We start from the raw sequence: 10,356 nt of genomic DNA, 5'->3' as shown, positions 1-10,356 counted from the left end.
TGCTGGGAAAGATTGAAGGCGGGAGGAGAAGGGGGGGACAGAGGGTGAGATGGTTGGATGGCATCACAGACTAGATGGACATGAGTTTGAGCAAGCTCTGAAACTTGGTGATGGACAGGGAAGCCTGGCGTGCTGCAGTCCATGGGGTCTCAAAGAGTCGGACACAACTGAGTGACGGAACTGAACTGAACAAACAAAACCCCATGTCCTTGGCCTTCGCTTGTGCTCCTCGTCCAAATAAACACTAGGAGACTAAATCTCGGCTCTCTGTCTTTCAAGAACCCTCCTGTGACAACGTGGACACGTCCGTCTTGCAGGCAGCGTTAGAGCCCCTTCCAGGGCGGTATATTCCGTTGACTTTGTGCTGTCTGCTAGTTTAGACTTGGAGCTCTTGGACGCAGAGGAAAGGTAATCTTGGTCTTGTAATCCTCAGCAATATGTGCTGATAAAAGTTCGTTTTGAGCAGAGGGATGTCCCCAGTCTTTTGTTACCTTTTTTACGGAACTTTTCTTCTCTCCTGTTACGAAGTATGCCTCTCTTCTCCCCCTGCATTCATTCAGCAAGTTGTCCATTGAATACCTGATGTGTTTCAGATATTATTCCGGCTCTGAACATGGCGTGGTAACTGAAAACGGGAATAACAGAGCCCACAGTCTCCTCCAAGGGACAGACTAATCAAACAGATGCATGTATGTAAGATTGCAACTAAGATTGCACCATAACATTGTAACATGTAAGACTGCAACTGTTGTATGCAGTTTTTGTATGTAGCAACTCACTACGAAACCTAGTGGCTTACAGCAGTCCTTTGGCTAACTCAGAATACTGTGAGTAGGTTGGGTGGTTCTACTTTTGAGTCTGCTCAGCTGGGCTCTTTCATACCTTTATGGTCAGCTGGTGGGTCTGCTCATGGTTGGATAATCTAGGATGGTCTCATGCCCAAGTGTTCTGATGGGAAGGCTGTTAGTAGGGGCAATAAATACAATGTGTTAGGGGCCACTTTTGCAATGTGACACAAGAACTAAGAAAAAGTACAGGATACCAAGCAAGCATATACTGAATATAGAAGTTTGTTTTGAACGATTGGGGAAAAGGACTACATTGCTAAAATGACAAGCTGAGATCCAAAGATTGGAAAGGGGGTAACTAGTTGAAGAGAGAGAGAAAGACAGTCCAGAGAGAGGATATAGGCAAATACCCACCCCCACCCCCTTTCCCACTTCCCATTTCGACCTCAACTTCCATGTTTCAGAAAATGGTACCACCCTCCAGCTGTTCAAGTCAAAAACCCAGAAGTCATCCTTTCTTTTCCCCACTGGCAGTTCTCATCTGTTCTACCTCCAAATTGTATCCTGAACCACTCCTTCATTTCTACATCACCATTATCCAAGTTCCTGTCATCATCCACCTTTAATGCAAACCATCCCCACTGATCTCTCTGTGTCTATAGTCACACACGGCAATGCAAAATAAAAAGTGTGGGTTGGATAGTGCCAACCTCTCAAAGCCTATACTGGATGGGTCCGAATGTTTGTGTCTCCCCAAAATTCATTTGTTGAAATCCTACCCTCTAAGGTGATGATATAAGGATGTAGGGTCTTTGGAAGGTGCTTAGGTAATGAGGGCAAAGGCCTTATGAATGGGGTTAGTGCTCTGACAAAAGAGACTCTGAAGAGCTACCCTGTCTCCTTCTGTACACTGAGAAGACAGCATCCATGAGGGAGAGGCTCTTAGCAGGCACCGACTAGGCCAGTGCTTGGATTTCATAGCCTCCAGAACTTAAATTTATGTTTTTTTATATCCTACCCAGTTTGTGGCATTTTTGCTATAGCAGCTCAGTGGACTAAGACTCACTCCCAGTATGCTTAAAATAAAATTTTGAATTCTTACAGTGGCTATGAAGGCTGTATCTTGCTCTTACCCATCTCCCTCCTCTCACCACCCCATTGTGCTATCCCTAGCATATATCAAACTCATTTCAGAGTCAGTCTTGTTTTTGTTTTCTTTGCCTAGAACACTCCTTTCTTACATCTCCATATGACTAGCCCTTTTCATCATATAAAATTCTACTTAAAAGGCACCTACAGAGTGAGACTCTCTGGTCACCTACTTATTTTCATATCCTCCTTTTTTGTTTGTTTCCTTTGAGGTGCGTGCTACTCTCTGAAGTTAACCTATTTGTATGTTATTTGCCATGACTAGAATATATTCTCCATGAAACCAAGCACTTTGCTATCATGTTTATATTATGTTCCCTATGCCACCACAGGAGAAGGCAATGGCACCCCACTCCAGTACTCTTGCCTGGAAAATCCCATGGATGGAGGAGCCTGGTAGGCTGCAGTCCATGGGGTTGCTAAGAGTCAGAAACGAATGAGCGACTTCACTTTCACTTTTCACTTTCATGCATTGGAGAAGGAAATGGCAACCCACTCCAGTGTTCTTGCCTGGAGAATCCCAGGGACGGGGGAGCCTGGTGGGCTGCCGTCTATGGGGTTGCACAGAGTCGGACACGACTGAAGTGACTTAGCAGCAGCAGCAGCATGCCACCACAGCCTTTGGCTCATAGTAGGAACTCAATAACTAGTTGAGCTTGCTAATGAATAAAGGGGTGATTGAAAACCCCATGACAGAGGAAGCATGATGCATGTGAGGATGTGGGAGAAAACTAGTGAGGCTAGAGCAGAGGAAGTGGGTGATGTGCCTTATGGTGGGAGAGTAGGTATGACCAGGTCTTGTAGGGCATTTGGCCATGCTAAAGAGGTTGGTCCTTGTATTAGGGTTCTCCAGAGAAAGCCATATATATGGCTCTATTATAAAGAATTGGGTCATATGTTTATGGAGACCATGTCCCAAGATACATAGTCAATAAGCTGGAGACCCAGGAGAGCTGATGGCATGAATTCCAGTATGAATGCTGTCAGGCTCAAGACCCAAGAAGAGCCAATTTTCTGGCTGGGTCTGAAGACTGGGAAAAAAAACCCCGAATCTCAGCCCATACAGTCAGGCAGGAGGAATTCCCTCTTCTTCAGCCTTTTTGTTCTAGTCAGGTCTTTAACTGGTTGGATGAGACCCACTCATGTTAGGGAAGGCAATCCATTTTACTCAGTCTACCAATTCAAATGTTAAGCCCGTCCAGGAACACCCCTACAAACTCACCCAGCATAATGTTTGGCCAAATGTGTGGGCATCCTGTAATTTAGTCATAGTGACACAGATTGATCATCATAGTCCTTATCTTGGTATCTGTGTGAAGATATTGATGGCGGCAGGGACTATCTTATTCATCATGTAACTCAAATCTTTTGGCAGATGCCACATACATAGTATAGTAATTGTTGAACAAATATATACTGAACTGCACTTTCTCAGTCTCTACCCAACATATGTGTTCTAGGAACTCTTCCCCTGAGATCTGGACTCTTTGATCTTACTCTTCTGTCAACAGACATTTCGAAACATGCATCAGCACAATTGTTCTCAAGTCTCTTTCACTGTTTGGAGGCACTTTCTTTCTTGTAGGCTATATTTTATCCCAGGACACATTTCATAGAAGAGGAGCTGGGGACTTGGGGAGGCCAAGTGCCATAGCCAAAGTCACATGATAAGATAGTAGGGAAGTTGGAATTAAATCCTTTGTCTTCCCTCTCTTTCCACTGTACCAGGACCCACTCCTCTCATTATGCTTTTTTTTTTTTTTTTTGCAAAGTTGCTAAACAAACAAACATAAATTACTAAATAGTCAATGAATGTCTTTTCTTGTTTGGAATAAGCAGAATGTGGATCCATCATTGGGTATAGCATTCCAAAATCTCTCGGTATTATTGTTCCAGGTTACAAGCAGTATAACCTGACTTCTCATAAACTGCTATGTGATATTTGTATATTTATTGTGAAAATAGCACAATCTTTTTTTGTGTAAAGTTGAATGAATTCCAATGTGGGATGGCTTAAGAAAGGTCCAGTGAAGGCAACGAGTTACATTAACTCCATTTACTCATTTATTCAGACCTACGTACTGAGAACTCACCATGTACCAGATGCTATATTTACCAATCTTTAACCTAAGTTCTCTGCATAAGGTGGAAAGGGAAAGCTATGCACATAACTGGATCATTCAATTTTTTTTCTATTCTCATTTCTATGGAACTTTAGAGGTGATGATGCTTGAATTAGATCATTTTATTTAAATTATGTTATTTTGTTATTCTCTTCCACTAAGCTTTTGCCCCATTTTAGAAATGAAGAAAGATGTTGAGTGACCAACCATGATATATTTATTTGCTAGTATTTATGCCTAAATAAATGGGCTTCCCTGTAGCTCAGACAGTAAAGAATCTGCCTACAATGCAGGAGACCTGGGTTCAATCCCTGGATCAGGAAGATCCCCTGGAGAAGGAAATGGCAACCCACTCCAGTATTCTTGTCTGGAGAATCCCATGGACAGAGGAACCTGGTGGACAGAGGAACCAGTCTGTGGGGTTGCAAAAAGTCAGACACAACTGAGTGACTAAGCAATATAACTTAAAATGCAGCTGTCCCATGTTAAGAAGCTTAAGCAAATTGTTTTAATGATGATGCAGAGAGATAAAATCTCTCTCCAGTAAAATTTTGGGTTTTTTTTTGTGTGTGTGATTTTTTTGTTTTAAAGATTCAGTACTTATGCCTCCCAGGCGGCTCAGTGGTAAAGAACCTGTCTGCCCATGCAAGGAGACATAGGAGATGTGAGTTCAATCCGTGGGTGGGGAAGATCCCCTGGAGGTAAAGATGGCAGCCTACTCCAGTATTCTTGCCTGGAGAATCCCATGGACAGAGGAGCTTGGAAGGATACAATCTGTGGTGTCGCAGAGTTGGACACAACTGAGGAACTAGACACGCTCATACTTGAGGGGTATAGGGGCTCTCTCTAGTGGTGAACTGAGTACTTAAAATTATTTGGTCATGCAGTAGAAGCCCAGAGTACAGAATGAAACTACCCCAGAATCCTACCTCATTTAACACCAGTTTTTAAATAGAAATCACCTATAACTGATTTTCTTCTTAGCAATTAAGGGGAAAATATTATTAAGTGATAAAGCACACAGACTTGAATGGAATCTGAGTTCTAACACCTGGAATTAAATTCTGACTCCATCATTTTCTCAAGAATTGACTCACAATCACTTAGCGTGCAGAATGTGCCAAGTTGCTTCAATCTAGTTCGACTCATTTCGACCTATGGACTGTAGCCCACGAGGATCGTCTGTCCAGAGGGTATGTTAAAACACAACCTTCTAAACCCTACCCCAGAGTTTCTGATTCAGGAGGTCTGGAGTGACAGCCAAGAATATGCATTCATAACAAATTCTCAGGTGTTACTGATGCTGCTGGTACAGGAACCCCACTTTGAGAAGTGCTGTGCTTCACTCCTAGAGTGTGAATCTAAGCCTTGTATTAAATAAGGTTAATACTAATCTTATATTAAATATTCCTCAAGGTTTAGCCATAGGGTCATTGTGAGGATTAAATGGAACAGTAGATGAAGTGCTGACATAGTAAGTACTCCACAGAGGTTAGCTCTTAGTAATCTGTCAGTGTTTTCCAACGTGAAAAATTTAAAAAATAAGCTGGAATTTTAATAAAGAATATTGTTGTTGTTGAGCTATTATTGTTAGCTAAGTTCAGTTCAGTCTCTCAGTCCTTTCCGACTCTTTGCAGCTCCTCGGACTGCAGCATGCCAGGCCTCCCTGTCCATCACCAGCCCCCAGAGATTGTTGAAACTCATGTCCGAGTCGGCGATGCCATCCAACCATCTCATCCTCTGTCGTCCACTTCTGTTCCTGCCTTCAATCGTTTCCAGCATCAGGGTCTTTTCCAGTGAGTCAGTTCTTCACATCAGGTGGCCAAACCAGGGTCTCCTGCATTGCAGGCAGATTCTTTACCAACTGAGCTATCAGGGAAGCTAAGTTGTATCAGTAATTTTACTTAAGTGTGCTTGACAGTGTACTATGCATTATTAATATATCTATAGCACCATTAATGTACACTAATCTTTATGCATATTGCTCTGAAAAAATTGGTACAAAACAAAAACCGCACGGTGAAGGGGCTATGTCAAAGGGACACAGGGGCCAACTGAAAGAGATTCCAATGGCCAAAGCTGGGATAATTTGAGCAATAAAGTGATTATAATTCATGTTAAGAAGTAAATATCCCCGCGTTCATGCTGATATAAATAAATGCTTGGAGGAAGGAAGGAATAAATAAATAAATGGAGAAGAGACAAATCTCCCATGCTGAGGATTCCAAATGTTTTTTTGTAGATATTCTGCCCTCAAAGATGTGGAGGATAGCTACCTACATCTTAAGTGTAAAGAGCACATGGTGACTTTCTTCCAAAGAGGGAAAAAAGGGTAACTTTACAGAGGAGAGACACGACAAACACCGCCTCAGCCCGGTGATTAAGGTCGGTATCAACAGTGGCAAGTCACGTTATTACTACGTGCTCTTTATGTGGTGTACCTTACCCTTGTGGGCTTCCTTCTCAAAACCTGTAACCCCAGTGGAATCATGATAAACCCATTGGGTAAATCCCAGTTCAGGGACACTTTGCAATATATGTGACCAGTGTTCCTAAAATTTGTCAAGGTCACACAAAATAAGGAAAGTCTGAGACACTGGCACAGCCCAGAGGACCTTAAGGAGACATGACAACTAAGTGTAATGTGGTCTAGTGCATAGGGTGGGTCCTAGAACAGGGAATGGACGTTAGGTAAAAACCAAGGAAATATGGATAAGGCATGGAAAAAAGTAAAGCAAAACTCTGACTTTTAGGGGGAAAAAAAAGGTATGTATTTGTTATTAGAAGTGCCATCCAAACTTTAGAAGCATAGTAAAGAAAATAAATGCCAATACTGTATGATAAAATGTTATGTTAATTTTAGGTGAACATTTTTCTAGATTGATCTATCTACAGAGGTAGAGCATATATATGTTTATATACACACACACATATGTACACTCAGACACACACACACATATGTACACTCAGACACACACACACACATACATACATATATAGTAGGCATGCAGACAAGCAATCTTATAAAAGCACGATCTTTGTATGTGTTTTAAAATTTTATTTTAGGCACAATTTGATTCTTTTACATTATGAAGTATATCAAACGTACATAAAATAATTAACTGACCCCTACCGCATATTTAGGGCTTCCCTGGTAGCTCAGTTGGTAAAGAATCTGCCTGTAATGCAGGAGACCCTGGTTTGATTCCAGGGTCAGGAAGATCCCCTAAAGAAGGGAAAGGCTGCCCACTCTAGTGTTCTTGGGTTTCCCTGGTGACTCAGATGGTAAAGAATCCACCTGCAATGTGGGAGACTTGGGTACGATCCCTGGAGGAGGGCATGGCAACCCATTTCAGTATTCTTGCCTGGAAAATCCCATGGACAGAGGAGCCTGTCTCACTATGGGGTCATAAAGAGCTGGACATGACTGAAGCAACTTGGCATGCGGATTTGTACACTATTACCACAATCAATTTTAGAACATTTTTATCATCCCCCCAAAGAAATTTCACACACATTAGTGTTCACTCTCTATTTCTCCTCAGTCCTCTCAGTCCCAGGCAATCAGCAATCTACTTTCAGGCTCTATAGATTTACTTCTTTGGAACATGTCACATAAATGAAATCATACAGTATGTTGTCTTGTGACTGACCTTTTTCACTTAGGATACTGTTTTCAAGGGTCCTTCATCTTATGATATGTATTAGAACTTTTTTTTTTTTTTTTTACTGCTGATTAATATTCCATCCTATGGATATACCAACTTGAATTATCCATTCATCTGTTATAGACATTTGGATTATTTTCACTTTTTGGCTATTACAAATAATGCTGCTATGAATGCTTGTATACAAGTTTTTGTGTGGGCTCACGTTTCCATTTCTCTTGGGTATATACCTAGGAGTGGAATTACTGGATCATTTGATAATACTGTGTTTAACATTTTAGGGAATTTCCAGGCAGTTTTGAAAAATGGCTGCACCATTTTATTAATACATTTGCACTAGCAGTGTGTGAGAGCTCCAATTTCTCCACATCCTCACCAACATTTGTTATTATCTGACTTTATTGATTTTAGCCTGTTCTAGTGCTTTTACTTTTCACTTTCATGCATTGGAGAAGAAAATGGCAGCCCACTCCAGTGTTCTTGCCTGGAGAATCCCAGGGACGGAGGAGCCTGATGGGCTTCCATCTATGGGGTTGCATAGAGTCAGACACGACTGAAGTGACTTAGCAGCAGCAGCAGCAGTGAGTATGAAGTGATATCTCATGATGGTTTTGATTTTCATATTCCTAATGGCTAGTAATGTTGAGTGTCTTTTCATGTTCTTATTGGTCATTTGTATATCTTCTGTGGAGAAGTAACTATTTAGCTCTTTTGTCTATTTTTAAAATGGGTTATTTGTCCCTTTTATTACTAAATTGTATGTTCTTTATGGATTCTAATTGTAAGTCCCTTATCAGACATATGGATTTGCAAACATTTTCTCCTAATATATGGATTGTTTTTTTCACTTGATAGTATTTTTTGAAGCACAAAAGATTTTAATTTTGATGAAGTTCAGTTTGTCTAATTTTTCTTTTGTTTCTACTGCTTTTGGTGCTTAAGTTAGGCAAAGCTTTCTAAGGTCATGAAGAATCACTCCCATATTTTCTTCTAAGAGTTTTAAAGTTTGGGCACTTACATTTATTGATGGTCTAATTTGAGCTCAATTTTGTGTACAGTGTGAGGAAGGGTCAAATTTCATTCTTCTGCATGTGATTATTCAGTTGTTCCAGAACATTCATAGAAGAGACTTATTTTTTTCCTCCCTGAATTGTCTTGGTACCCTTGTTGAAAATAATTGATTGTTAATGTAAGGGTTAATTTCTGGATCTTAACTTCCTGCCATTGCTGTATATGTTGATCCTTATGCAGTACTATGTGTGCTAAGTCGCTTCAGCCTTGTCCGATCTTTGCAACCCTATGGACTGTAGCCTGCCAGACTCCTGTGTCCATGGGATTCTCTAGGCAAGAATACTGGAGTGGGTTGCCATGCCCTCCTCCAGGGGATCTTCCCGACCTAGAGATGAAAACCATGTCTCTTATGTCTCCTGCATTGGCAGGTGGGTTCTTCACCACTAGTGCCACCTGAGAAGTCAGCACTGTACTGTCTTGTACTTTTGAAATTGGGAGAAAGAGAAGATATTTTTAAAGTCATTGTTTTAAACTATTAACTTTATTAAATTTAATAACAGAGAAAAATAAATAAAATACAATATAAGGATTCTTGAAATTTAGAAAATATTCTTGTTGCATAAGATGTTAATTCCTAAAATAGCTAAGATTTAAAAGTTATTAAGAATGGAAATTTTTATATTTTGAAAACATATAGTTATATTTCAGATTCTATGACTATGCTTTAAAAAATAAGCAAATTAGCATCTTCATAATTCCTATCACTTCCCTTTTCTCACATTTTATTTTTACTAATAATATTTCTATATCATATTATCAATTTTATGAGCAATATATTTAAAACTATAACCTATACAGTGGTGTGGTCTTGGTTATACATTTACATCAACTCAATACTCCCTACCAGTCCATGTTATCTAGATTGTTGACTATAAGTTCAAAGTTGGGTGTAATATTTCTTTCTTTATTGAGTTATGGTTGATGTATTCTATTGTATAAGTTGTAGGTGTATAATATAGTGGCTTACAATTTGTAAAGGTTATACTCCATTTATAGTTATTATAAAATATTGGCTACATTCCTTGTGTTGTACAATCTATCCTTGTAGCTTATGTATAATACTCTGTATTTCTTAATCACCAAATCGTATTGTCCCTCTCCCCAATGCTATTGAAAAGCTTGTTCTCTATATCTGTGAGTTTGCTCCTTTTTGTTATAATCACTGATTTGTTATATTTTTTGTATTCCACATATAAGTGATATCATACAGTATTTGTCTGTCTCTGATTTATTTCATTTAGCATAATAACTTCCAAGTTCATCCATATTGTTACAAATGGCAATATTTTCATTTTTAATGGCTGCATGGTATTCTATTGTGTGTGTGTGTGTATATCTGTGTGTGTATATATATATATATACCTCACATCTTTATTCATTCATCTGTTGATGGACACTTAGGTTGCTTTCATACATTGGCAGTTGTAAATAATACTGCTATGAACATTAAAAAACAGAGACATGACTTTGCTGACAAAGGTCTGTCTAGTCAAAGCTATAGTTTTTCCAGTAGTCATATATGGATGGACCATAAAGAGGGCTGCAGAATTGATGCTT

At 39.9% G+C, this 10,356-nt stretch overlaps 1 long non-coding RNA gene across 1 annotated transcript in view; it reads left to right on the top strand.

Annotated features, from left to right (window-relative positions):
- The first annotated feature begins 78 nt into the window (after positions 1-78).
- The window catches only part of LOC102389632, a 28,993-nt gene continuing 18,715 nt past the window's right edge, over positions 79-10,356 (top strand). Inside the window, exons 1-2 of the long non-coding RNA XR_327279.3 lie at positions 79-408; positions 6,303-6,445. This is a non-coding gene — a long non-coding RNA (uncharacterized LOC102389632). The remainder of the gene's footprint in view (positions 409-6,302; positions 6,446-10,356) is intronic.

Source organism: Bubalus bubalis, chromosome 15 (genome assembly GCF_019923935.1).
Source record: "Bubalus bubalis isolate 160015118507 breed Murrah chromosome 15, NDDB_SH_1, whole genome shotgun sequence".
Lineage (NCBI taxonomy): Eukaryota > Metazoa > Chordata > Mammalia > Artiodactyla > Bovidae > Bubalus > Bubalus bubalis.
Note: the sequence above shows the minus strand (reverse complement) of the source record. Positions and strands in the feature narration are given on the sequence as shown.